The sequence below is a fragment of the Fringilla coelebs genome, assembly GCF_963513975.1.
Source record: "Fringilla coelebs genome assembly, chromosome: 1".
NCBI lineage: Eukaryota > Metazoa > Chordata > Aves > Passeriformes > Fringillidae > Fringilla > Fringilla coelebs.
In genome coordinates this window covers 105,754,759-105,768,676 of record NC_140028.1, presented here as the reverse complement: position 1 = coordinate 105,768,676, position 13,918 = coordinate 105,754,759, and the positions used below count along the sequence as shown (strand labels likewise).

General features: G+C 41.3%; 1 protein-coding gene across 4 annotated transcripts in view; it reads right to left on the bottom strand.

Annotated features, from left to right (window-relative positions):
- The window catches only part of LOC311161455 (engulfment and cell motility protein 1), a 199,370-nt gene that overhangs the window by 150,316 nt on the left and 35,136 nt on the right, over nt 1-13,918 (bottom strand). The window lies entirely within an intron of this gene.

Genomic DNA, 13,918 nt, shown 5'->3' with positions numbered 1-13,918 from the left:
ACAAACTAAAGAAAGCTCCTGTTACAGTGTCACTCCTGGAGTCCCAGGGAACGTGACCAGTTCGGTTAATGCTGGCGCTTCAGGAGAAGAGATTGCCCAGGAAGTTATGGCCAGGAAACACGGTTTCTTTTAACTATAGCAATGATCTTCTGGGTGTTCACAAATAGATCACTGCACTATAGCAACCAGTATGTCAGGAAGAAGGCAGAACACACAGCAGTTTCCACATATACACACACACACGCGCACACACATCCTCACCTCACGGATCCAGAGATACCCACATATAAATACTTCTTCATGGTACATCTCAGACACGTGAACACACAAGGATGTAGTATATATTCACAGTGACATAATCAGCTACATAACACATCATAATTCTGCAAGAATATGAATATCAACAGGATCTCGTGTCAAATAGTGAGAGCTGTGAATTTCTGGGAAAGAGGAAAGGGGAAGAACCAATTCCTCGGGTTTTGCAGAATTGAAGTTCTGTCTCTTCTGACTCATCAAACTTTATAACCTTCCAACAACAACAACAAATGTTTATCAAGAGTGTGTAGTGCCTCTCCAGGCTTGCAAACAAAGCTTCTGCATGCCTCTCTCAGCTTGGTGGTGGCAGGACACCCTCTCTAGTAGCAAAGCTCCGCAGTTTTCAGACACAGCAGCCTGTGCACCCTTCTGCAGACGGGGAGGTTCCTGCTGGCTTTGCCAAGCCCTCCACAACAGCCATGGTGTTTCCTGCATGCTCTGCTGAGACCCAGCAAGGCGCCACCATGCACCACAGAACAAGAGAAGCTGTAGAAATCCCCAGCGGTGCAGTCCCACTTCTTCTTACAGAAAAAGAGAAGGAAGTGGTGAAAGCATGGAGACATGTTTGCACATACATCATCTCAAAGAGCTGGGGCAAGACAGGAGCTGGCTGAGTATACCAGACATCCAAAGACACAAACAGGTACAGTTTAAAACAGGCTTTGACCACATTGAATTGCTGCTTCAACTAAGCTGGTCTCATGACCTTTCTTCAACTGCAGCAGAAGCTGGAGCTCAAGTTGGTCTGAACAAAATTGTGAAATCATCCCTTTATTTGGAAATGTTGTACCTTAGTCACAGATACTGTTATAAGTGGGAGCTCACCCAGCCTTGTGGATGTCTCCGTTTTTCCTTCTTTCTGGTGTGCCTCTGGACTGCTCTGAAAAGGCTCAGTCCTCTGATTCTGCAAGCCCTGCTACATTCTACATAAGGCTCTCAACACATAATAAAAAAGCAATTTATGAACTTTAACACTCCTGCAATTTATTTCCAACAATGGCAGTTCTGACGCCGACAGGATCGCACATCACCACAAAGCAAAGCGCAAGGCAGTAAATGAGACAATGGACGGTCTATAAATAAAACTGGATTGCAGGAAGTGCCTTGAAAGACTAAACAATGTGATTAAGAAACACTGTGATATTGTCTACATTTGGTAGATGTTACAGGAACAGGGAATAAACCCAATTAAAGCATGCAGCTGGCTTGCTGGTCATTGAGAAAATCAGACATTTACTTTTGGCAGTCTTCTACCCTGTAGAGCCTTACCAAATGCAAAGTTCCCACAATTTCTCCCCAAAACATCAAATGCCCATCATTTGCATCTCCATCCAGCGGTCCCCTTGCTGCGCAGTGCACTGGCTCAATCAACCAGCAAAAAAACCCCAAAAGATGAAAAATTATATTTGGTCATCTGTTTTTTACCATGTTTGAGTCAAACAGCTACTCAGAGGTGATACAACTCGGGAGAGGGGGGGAGAAGCGAGGTTTCTTGGCAGCAATGAGCTGTTAATCCACCTTGACAGTCAATTGAAACTGAGACCTTGGCACCTTCTGCTCCCACACTCACAGTGACGGTGTTTCCCACCTCCTCAGCAGCGCAGTCCTTGGTACTCTCAGCCTGCCGGTGTTTTGGTATTAAGCTGTCTGCAGTGCTTAAGTGGGACTGACTCACCCAGTGCCGGACCGACAGGCTACTCCCTGCACTCCCTGCCTTGGCACCCCATCCCTGGCAGGAGAGATGCTGGAAGCCTCAGCCAGAGCCTGAATTTGGGGGCCACAACACAAAAAGAGCATCAGCTCCTGCCAGACAGACTTGACTGAGGATAGCTTCAGCTGAGTAAGCCTTTGTTTTCAACAGTTTTATTTTCCCCCATCACATTTCTCCTATAATTTTAATGAAAAAAATCATCTGTATACCACATATCTAAAGAGATAGAAGGGAGACCTATAAAAACCATAGAATCTACCTATTGCATGGGCAAATACATTTTCTTTTGACTGAGAAGAAGTAACTTGTGGCTCAATACCTTTCCTCCAAAGCTCACAATAAATGCTGGAGAAAAAACACTGATTCATGACCACTGGCTGTAAGCACAAAAGTAAAACAACATTACACAGCAATAAATGTGCAGAAAACTTCCATTTTCCCATGCATATGAGGGCATTAACCCCAATTTTGCTATAGCAAGTTGTGGGCTATCTTGACTCACACAGGAAAAAGGTTTAAGAAAGCAGAGTCAAAGAAAGCTGATGGTAAGTTAATCAAATTCAGCTATGCAAAACAAGCACTTACATTGCAAAGCAAGGTGCAAGAGAAGTCTGCCACAGCATTCAGCAGACAATTTCATTGTGACTAGTTTTAATGCAGGCTAGCACAGATCTCCTACATAATTATAATTATTACTATACGTATGCTTATACAGTCATAAAACACAAAGCAAAGTGACAGATCTTTAACTAATACAAATGGATGTAGTCCCACTTCTCCCACCAGAAGACCAACTCAAAGATAACAATGTAGTCTGAATGCTGAAAAGCATATAAAATCATCACTTTGTTTCTGTTTCTCAGTGGCCATCCTAGTCAAATGTGCTGACTTCTTCTTTCCTAATTTATATTCTTATGAATCCAGTGCAACATGATAATTTAGTTTCATTCTACCTATGTGACAATGTCAGACATAAATATTCTTCTTGGGGTTTTTTTAAAGGCCAAAATTGATGCTCAGTTGTCATCCCAAAAGTAGGATTGTAAAGAAAATGCTACAACTTACAGTGCTGACAGTTCAAAATTACCTACTATTTATTCCCATGGTACACAGTGTGTTAGACACTGCCCAGCAAAATAAGGAAGGCACAAATCCTGGTTTGAAATTGTTCTAATTTAGTAAGCAATTTTCATTATGTGCATGAAGAACAAGAACTGTTTTCAGCTGCTTTTTGTTATGCCAGCAGCAGTCAAACAGTGAAAAGGATAGGGATGTCGCTGAAGGGTCTAGTTATGGAGTTTTCTCAAGTACAATTCCTTTTTCTCTCCCAGTGGGATCTGAGAAGCACTGACATGTAAGAGCAACTTTCCAACTCATTTTTGCAACCTTTATTTTCAGGGCAGAAGCTGAAGGCAAGCAGGACGCATGTGCAGGCATGAGTGTATGAAGGGAAGGAGGGAGTCAGAGGAAAAGGAAGGCAAATTCCCATTGTTTTTCCTAATGCATGCAAAGAAATATAACCTGGAGAATGTTTAAGCAACTTACATGCGCAGCAGCACACTATTTTATAATTTGAGGGGGGAAAAAGCCACAACCAAAGCATGTCTACCACTTGAACATGCTTTCTTCCACCAACATGATTTTGCAGAACTATGTCAGATTATCCTGTTAAAGTGTCAACTTTGCAATTTATTGCTATTACCACATGCAGTACATTTATGCATTCCTTCATACTATGAAGGAATTCCTGTGGTGTACTAAGTCAGAGTAATAAACATCCAAGTTGGAAATCAAAATATGTTAAATTTAATGTAAAAATACACAGATATGCAAGCTCTCGATTTACCTGCCTGCTCTGAAGGACGCATTCAGCACAAATGTCAGTAAAATATATTGAATTTTCCCCTTCTACCTATGCAGTGCATGTGGAAAACATGATTTTATTTGTGTATGAAATTAGTTCCTAGTGGAACTCTTTTTTTCAAACTTGTTTTGCAATTTCATTGGCACTTTCCATACAAAGACCTTGAAGTACTTTAAATAACTTGAAGTTATCAGAGCACATCTCTCAAGAAATAAATTCTATTCTTACTCCACAGACAGAAGAAAAATGCAAGGCTAATAGGAGCTATATGACCTGCAGCTCTACTCACAAATGCAAACAGCAGCCTAGCACAGCTTATTTCTTCTTTTACAGAAGAGAGGGAATACTCAAAGAGCAGGTCAGCTCATTTCACGAGAAGCTCGAGTAAGAAAATTAATGATTAGGAAGTGATTGAAGGAATGCCATGTGCATTTGAGAATTTAATTGAACAAAGCACTTGTTTCTCTAGCCTAGACCAAAGGCAGCACACATCACCTGGAGCTGGCACAGAGCCTGCCACCCTCGGACACAGGCAGGTTTTTGCATGGCATTTCCTGAAGGTGATGGGAAAGCAGGGCAGTGAGGGCAGCAGGATGTGGTGGGTGCTGGCAGGGAGCTGAGCCCTGGCCGGGCCCACAGCAGGAGGAGAGGCACAGCTCCCTCTGCTCGGCACCTTCTGTAAAGAACCACTTCTTGTCAAAGCTCATCAGCTTCCTCCGCTTCGCTCCTGCCGCCCCAGCAAACAGAAACCAAGTGGCAAGTTCAGCTGGAAGGTCCCTCGGGGACCAAGTCTGATTAACGATTTTAGAAAGATAATCCAACGCTGGATTAATATCCCCCAAGAGAGTTATTTTTGGAGTTAAACTGCATGACTGAACAGCTGAGTCTAAGGAGCTGTAAACATGCTCTACCATCTCGACAAGAAAGGAAAACAGGGCAGAGAAGCCAGGGGCTGGATGTACACTTTGTGTACATAAAAAGGCTTTCATGTTGCCTTTTTCCTTCTTAGGCATTCAGTGCTATTCACCCCTGAACCAGACAGGAGTCAAAGGCCCAGCAGACCCATGTCCATAAAATCTGCGGATGTTTTGACACAAATGGAAGATAAAGCTGTAGAGAAGCTATGAGTTATACTCTAGTAAGGGATGGGAAAATTGCAGTGGTCTCAAAAAGCAGGCAACCTGGGTGGGGGTGCTACCCGTCTCCAGCAGCCACCAACACTGCAGGAACACCTCAGCTGGCTCCCGTGGTGGAGAGCAGTCCATCAGCTGCCAAACAGGAACATTTCTTTGATGCTGAGCCCTAAGTCTGCTGATTTGTAAAGCATCATTCGACTAGGAGTGAAATATTTAATATTATTTTTAAATGAGCTTTGGACCCTTCAGGTTTAAATACACCACCCTTCCTCTCCAGAATATGTGAAACCTAGAATTTGAGGAGATTTTAGGATTATAGGCATCAAACATAGAGAACAGGACAGTTTTAGCCACCGGTAAAGCTGTCCAGGAAAGACAACTAATAGCTGTGTGGTTGTCACCTATCTCATTCCCAGCATACCCATAACCTTTCTTCACAATTTCATTCCAAGTATTTTCTCTATCCACAGTCATCTTGTTCCTCTTCCTGGGAAGCATTTTATATGGTTGAGGTTTCACTATGTTTGACAGGCCAGACCAGTTTCAAATAGAGCACTCTTCAAAACTGGAGAGCAAAAAAGGCTTTAAAGAGTGCTTCAAAAGAAAAGGTGGAAGAAAATAAAATAGACTGGGTGTACTCAGAATACAAGCATGAAAGCTCTCTGGTCATGCTTTTAAAGCACTTTGCTTTTAATATCAGAAAAATTTAGGTACTTTAACATGAACTCCCCCACTTCTTGGAAGATCATTCTCCTTTTACTAAGGAACTCCTAGTTAGATGTCTAAAAGTCATAAGAGGACAAAAAAACTTACTTTTGAATACTCAAGTTTCTATTTCAAACTTTGTGGCAATTTAATTAACCCACGTATAACATCCAGTCAGATAAGGATGTTTATTTACTAAAGACATTAATATCTGAACTCTTCAAACTAGAGACCAGGAAAGGATCAAACTCAAGTACTCAAAAGACCAATAAATAAATAAATTTAATTTCAATAAATAAATAAATTAAATACTAATTTTAAAAAAATCATAAAAAACCTAGATGAAACCAAAATGCACCACCACAACCCCCCACCAATAGCAATCCAGTAGTCAAAGATCTATGGCTTCAGAAAAAAAGCATGATTTTTCAACCATGCTGAGTACCTGCCTAACACATGAAATTTAAAGACCATGGCAGAAAAAAACCAAAATGCTACTCTGAACACAATCTATAACTTAATCTACTTAAACTTTTCACAGTTTGTCAGATCTTGCCCACTTCATTTGGGGTTGTTTCTCAACATTTGGCTTGACTCCAGATGTTTCTAAACTGAAGCAAGTAGCAAAAAAATATTCCTTAAAATCCAGTTAAATATAGTTTTTTTTTTTCTCATCTTTCAGGGTAGTCTCATATAAATAACCTGTGAGATAGAAAGAAAGTAATGGGGAAAACATAAAACCTCAATTTCAGCCAGTGGTCCTACTGTTCTTTAAGAGTTGTAAGTTAAAAATCAAAGTTCTCAGCACAAGAAATTTGGAGGGCAGAAGAAAGGAAAAAAGAACATTGACACTGTGAAACAACAAAATAAAGCAATGCAAAACATTGCATCTCAAAAGGATGGATGCTTTTTTCTGTTGTTGTTTGGGAGGGGGAGAAGGTAAAGGGGTGGTGCTTTTCAATGTTTAAGCTAAGCACACTCCAAAGGAGTCCCATGAAACTGAGAACTGAATAACTTTATTACATGCTGGTTGAAAACAAGCTGAAAAGAAACAGAGAAAGTTTATCAAAAGTGCTGTGAATGTTGAATAAAACTCAGTTAAGGGTAAAAAATAAGAAAATATCACAGTCCTCTTTTCAACTACTAGCATGATCTGGCTATGGTACCTCATACTTTCCTGGCATTTGGATAAATCTGAGGGCCAGAAAGGACACAAAAAAGAACACCTTGAGTCAAGACGATAATACAGCAGAAACTGAATCAAAACAAGGATGACTGACTGTATCCCAGTCTTATAAAGGAGATAACAGATCCAAGAAGATAAGCTCAAAGTTGGGGAAAACCCTAAACTTCCTGCTGGAAGGAAGATGAAGCAGCAGTATAAAAAACAAAGAGAACTTGCTACCCTATCAATGTTTATTATACATCCAGAGGAATTAATGGAACTGCTAGGAAGTTAGCAGTCAAATGGAGGAAGAGAGGGCAACAGAGATGTGTGAATGCTAAAGGAAACAACCAAGTTAACTGACAGCACAGACAGGATGTTGAAGGTTGAAACAAACAGCATTATTTTCTGATGTAATCATTCTGCATAGAAAAATCCTACAGAAAAGAGCAATATTGATATTCTACAGTGCATAAGCATAATGCTCATCATAAGTAAGGAAAACAGGAAAAGAAAGGGTGGATACCTTTTGTGAGTCTGGGGAGGGCACAAAAATTTTGAAGACACCAGCCTTTTATCTTTAGCCACTGCTCTTCAGAGATGTGCAATTTTGAGTGCCACAACATAAGAATCATAAATCTACTAGAAGCCATCCAAAGGAGGGCTGTGAAGAAGGATCTAGAGGGGAATTCATATGAGGAGCAGCTGAGGTCACTTGGCTTGCTCAGCCTGGAGGATACCTCACTGCAGTCAGCAGCTTCCTTAAGAAGGAACGTGGAAGGGCAGGCACTGATTTCTTCCCTCTGGAGACCAGTGAGGAGACCCAAGAGAATGGCATGAAGCTGAGTCAGGGGAGGGTTAGGCTGGATATTAGGAAAAAGTTTTTCACCCAGAGGATGATTGGGCACTGGAACGTGCTCCCAAGAGAAAAGGTCACAGCACAAAACTCTGTCTGAGTTCAAGAAGTCTTTGAGCAGCGCTCTTGGGCACATGGTGTGGCTCTTGGGGTGTCCTGTGCAGGCTAGGAGTAGGACTCAGTGATCCCCATGGATCCCTTCCAACTCAGGACCTTCTATGATACCGTAAAAGATAACAAAAAACAAGAGAAGGAAAGAAACCACCTGTCAGTAATCTTGCAGCAGAAATACTGCAATCCATGCATCAAAACATCTAACAGTCAAAATGCCCCATGTTTTTCTGACTTTCTGGCACTATACATTCTCTGAATCCATCCCTGCAGGGTTCTAGCTCTCTGTCAGTTCACTGTTATAGTCACAAAAAAAAAATTTGTCCTTAACACTTGTCCTTAACAGAGCACTTCCCAGTGCTGGCTCTCTGAAGGACATTCAGCAAAATTAGACAGCATATGGAAAAAACAGTGATGGCCATTCAGGAAAAAAAAGCCTGGCACAGTTAATATTAGAGACTTTGCCTATAGCTAACATTTGTGGAACAACTTGAGCTATTCTGCATTAAATAGACTGTCAAGACTAAGTCAGAGTTTTAATGGACATCATGAAACTCACTTTGGAAACAGAAATACTAAAGAACAAACACAGACACAGTTGCATCCCCAAACAACTACTGTGCATATGCCCATCCTGAACACTGGTGCCACCCTGCTTTGCTGAGTACTGCTCAGTGGGTTGACCTGCAGGCCTGGAATCCTGTTCTGGGAACATCCCAAGGAGATAATCACCCTCCTTTTCAATACTGGCACGTACCCTGGGGCCATTGTTTATAATTCTAGATCAAGAGGAGCTTGCATACCTGAACAATCATTTCAGTTATAAAGTAAGGCTAACCATAAGATCACTGTAAGGTAAGATACAAGCAAAAAGATAGCAAAGAACACAAGAACAGGGCAAACTCCAGGTTCACACATCCAGAACACACACTATGTTTTGAAGGGGTCCAAGAAACCTTTTGGGACAAATCTGACTGCAAGATATTAGCAGTGTCAGCACTGCTCACCCAGCCCATTTCCAAGGGAGATATGTTCTGCATAAAGCTTGGTAAACTGCATTAAATGTGACACTTACTAACAGGAGATCCAGGTATTTTAGCATGAGACTTTCCCTTACTCATCTCTCTATTGCAAAACTGTAGAGAGCAGCAGATGACCCTGTTTGAGCAGGGCAGTTGGCCAGATGACTTCCAGGAGTCCCTTCAAGCCTCAACCATTCTGTGATTCTCTAAGTACACTGAGGTGTTGTCTCTAAACACTCTTGAAGTCGTAGCCTGCCCATCTGTGTTCTAATACTGTGCCTTTTCTGCACTTAAGCGGGCACACCATGAGCAAAAAGACCTTTTGTAGCAGGTTGCCTTCTATGCTAAAATAAGATTCTTACAACACATTAAAACCAGCTGTTACAACTTAGGAACAACAATCTCCATAACTCTTCCCATCTTGCATCCAAGGGCAGTCATTCAAAGAATAACCCAGACTTTCATAACTTGAACTAAAATTTTAAAAATAAAGGTGGAACTTTACTTCTGACAAGAAAACAGCCATAAAATGTGTTTGTGTTACAGACCAATACATGTCATGCAAGCACTGGGTACAATTTGTGGTCACCCCATAATTTTTCTGCACACTTTGTTCAACATTAAAATCTGCATGGCCCAGGGAAAGAGGAAAGAATGATGCAAACATCATCCTTTATTGGTTTGAGTCATAAGCTCTAGGGAGCCATGCAGTTTAAGCAGCAGACAACAGTTGAAAAGTTTACTGTCTCTCCCTTTTAGCAGGGACAGCAAGACAGGTAATGAGTTCACTCAGAAATTACAACCCACATGTGAACTTAAACCCCCATTGAATTTAACTTATGCTATCATGCTGGGCTATTAAAAAAAAGGGGGAGATGGAAGGGGGAGATAATTGCCATCACTTCAGCCACTGCAGTTGAAGCTATTCACAGGTGTTATTAATATCTATTGTCTTACTATTAGTAAAAAAGTGGGAATACTTTCATGAAGAAACTTGACTCAGGAAAAATACCAGCTTGTCTAGTAAATATGTTCACTTCACTGTTCAGGTAAAAAGCCACTATCAATTAAAAAGTTGCCTTCTTAGTAGTACATTTGATCTGTTTCTCCAAGTCTCTTCTATTTCATAAGGAACTATAATTTCAAAGGTTCTCTAAGACTCCTGAGATGACTAGAGCTAATACTCTGTCAAAAGCTGATGACAGCACAGCTGTGTTTCCCCATTGCCACGCTCCGGTTGAAGCTCCTGCTCCAGCCTCGCTGGGAACATGCGAAGTTATGCCAAGAATGAGCAAAACACTCACTGTTTCCAAATTGGCTAATCAACAGACTGAGAGCTTAACCTCCCCACAATACATGCAGACAAGCAACAAGCACTGAGGACTGAACCCTGCCAGCCACATTATTCAGCAGAACGACTCGTGGCAGTTTTCTTCCCAGGAGCCAGAACATCAATTGTCACCGACGATGCTGCAACTCAATCAAACTTCTATCAAAACACCCATTCAAGATGAACCAGCACTTGCTGTGTGATGCTTTACTCTATTATCCTAAAAACAAATGAGAGTGCCTCAAATAACTCCTGCATGGAACCAACCAACTTGGTTCCATGGAGGAGTTATTGCCCAGCATTTTACCTGCTAAGAACTTAAAAATGCTAACTGCAGAACAGGGAGATGCTGGCAGCAAAAAGCCAAAGGACACTATGCTTTTGCTGAATAATAACATGCATACCTCTAACTTCTAGTGTAGCCAAAAAAATGGATCCTCATAACTCTTTCGTGTTAAAAATATTATAATACATATACACCATCCTGAGCCACCATCCTTAAAATTTTTCTGCTCCAAAAAGTTCTCTGAATGGCAAAGTCCAGTTCCACAGCAGATCTGATGTCTGCTTCCCCAGTGTCACAGCTTTGCCTCCCTCTCCCCAGTGCCAGCACTGGCACTTTTCCAGGATACCAGTTCAGAGAGAAGTGCCTAAAAAGTAACCCACAAAACAGAAACAAAGACAGATTTTTAGACAGATTAGCCCCTTGAATGCATTCAGCACTCACTCACCCAAGCTTCAGGACCACAACAAGCAATGTGTAAGGCCAAAGAGGAAGACAGGAATATATCCTCCTCATTTTAAACTTTTTCACCTGTGCAACGTTCATGGCAGACAGCTGAGATTCAAGTCCATAGAGAAGAATGATGTAAAAGTATGCCATGAGTAAGTTCATTACAGTATGTCTCATTAATTCAATGAGGTGCTTTATAATTGTAACAGACATTAAAAGATTAAAGTATTTGGATTAAATCCAAGTACATTTTCAGCGCTCTGATGATTGCCAGAGTCTGTATCTTCAGAAATACAGAGTAATACCCCATTACCAAGTACCCTGTGAGAGAAACCATTGTTTATCCTTCTTGCTTTCAGATTTCAGTGCTCCCAAATTAAATTTTCCCACTGCACTTGTGAGTGAGGGGTGGCAAATCTGTTCAGGTAACTGTCTACTTCAGTTTGACATGTTAGAACTGTTTCCAAATAAAGCTGTCAACTGAAGTTGACCATTTTGAACTTCCTGGAGGGCTAACACCTGGCTGGAAAGTCCTTTGTGTGCAAACAGCAAGGCAGAAACAAAGCCAAACACATAACTCCATGGCACCTTTAGTCTGTAATTCAGCAGTAATTTAACATCATTAGATCTCTGCTGTTCAAGCAGTAAGGGTGATTTAGGTATCAATCACTTTAAAAGAGAATGAAGTCCTCTTTCTGCTCTTCAGTCAAGCATTTCTACTCTGCTGTGAAGACTAAAGCACATCTTTACAGGTTTGGCAGCATGGCGACAACGGCAAGCACAGAGCCTTACCCACTCTCAATTTTACGCAAAATTAAGCAGTATTCACAGGTTGTACTGAAAGTACAAGATTTCCAAAAAGCTACAGTTCACATCTCTACTGAAAGAATACTTCATTTTCTTCTCATTGATGCAGTCCTCAAGCTGCATCCTCAGAATCACAGACAGAGCCCATCAGAAGATGTTAATCTGGAGTAAATGTGATCAGGAAGAGATGTCCCATTTCCAAAGCTGACAGACAGACCTGCCCTGTAACAAGTAAGTGGACTCCCCAACTCTTCCATTTTCCCCTTCTTCTAACAAGGGATTTGGCTGTTCTGTCAGAGCCGGATCTGACTGCCTTCTGTCTTGTCTGGAAGATACATGTGGGGCTCACAATGACATGTTCTCCACAATATGCAGCTCCCAACTGCTTCTGCTTGATCTGGGCATACAAAACCTCTTAACACAAGGAATGAAGGAAAATATTCTTTTGAAGTTTCCTTTTGCCTGTCTCATTCTCCAGACTCTGGAGCAGATTCCCACAGGCCACACTACCTTCACAAGCTCTTTTGTCAGTGTGTTAAAGAATTTTATTTTTTTCAGCCACATCTTACCTTGCTGGTCTCACCCACTGTTCCAACAATTTTGACTAAGACTGGGGGAGGAGGCTGGAAAGATTGCACTAACTCTAATTAAGGCACTTGAGGAAAATTCTGTAGCAGAAGTGTCCATAGGTAAATGTGCTGCATCAGTCCAGGACACAGTCTAATTCTCCCACATAAAAAAGTCAGAAAAATGTATTCTAGCATTTGCAAAACAAACCTCTTGAGACACAAGAGCCCCATATTCTCATTTGACTTTGGTGTCCTTCAGAAAATGTAATCATTAGCAGCTAGGATAAGAGAAAGGCCACAAAAAACAAAATTAAAAAAACCACCTGCAAATAGACGCTATATCTTCCAAGTTTGTTCCCCAAAGCACTAATTAAAGAGGACTCTCTACCACATGTAGCAATCACACTGTTTAAATGAACAGAGAGTTCTGCTTCAAAGACAAAGATGCTAAACTTGGAAGCAAGAACACTTGTGTTTAATTTTCTTTTATTCAAAGGCTTGGTGTGTGGTCACATACTTGCCCTTTGGTTCTCTGTGCCTCCAACCACCAAGTGTAAAATGGAGCACCACACTTCCTCAGAGCACACTTCCTGAGAGACTTTTAGAGGCTGCAGAAGATTGTATCTAAATCACAATGACAGACAACCCAGAACGGGCAGCTGCCTTATTTATTCATGTGATTGGACAGACTACTCCCCCAGATCTTCCTGTACTTCACCCTTCCCAGCCCCCAAGGTCCTGAAAGTAGAGACTGGCTTACCTATTCTTGCTACTGTCCTTGAGTCTATACTCAACACAACACCTTCCATTAAAACCAGATGTATAAGTGAAGATGCAGCTTTGAGGTCTGCAGGAAATGGTCTGTGCTCTTTTTGAGCATTTCAGAGCAACTATCTATCAGACAGGGCTTCTCAGAAGGATGCCAGCTATGCACTCTTGGATGGAACAGAAGAGAGCAAATCCTTTTTTGGCTATGTTTATTTTCCAATGTGTTTTAATTATCTTACTTTGCCAAATTAAAAGATTCATTTCCAAGACAAAATGACAAATACACTTCTAGGTGACTACGTGCTTTAAACCAAGTCAGCAAGGGAAACTGTTTTCCCAGGCAAAACAAAAGCTTCACCATTATTGTCATTTAAGCCAAGACTGAAAGAGCACACAGAACATGCTGTAAGGACCAAGCTCAAAACCTCATTGCCATTCTCTTTACCTATAGAGCTGTTTTTCCTTACCTTAAGCACCCCCAAGGCACACACAAATGTCTGTAGGGCCAATCAAAATGCAAATACTGTGAAACAGCCAAGCAAGCAACTACTGCTTGTCTATCACATTCTTCCTTTTACTCAGGCTTTCATCCTTTAATACAAGTGACTTTGCCAAACATCATGTACTTTGGTTTTAGAGCACCGAAAGTTTAAGCTGTTCTCTACTCAAAAATAATCTGTCATCAGTTTCATTGGTTCAGCCATTCCTGGCAACTGCCTTACTTTCAGCACACCCATGACAGGAAGACACCCCTGTCCTGTTACAGTTACCTCTTTCTGGACCCAAATAATCTCTGTAGTTTTACACAATGGGATTAATACATGGC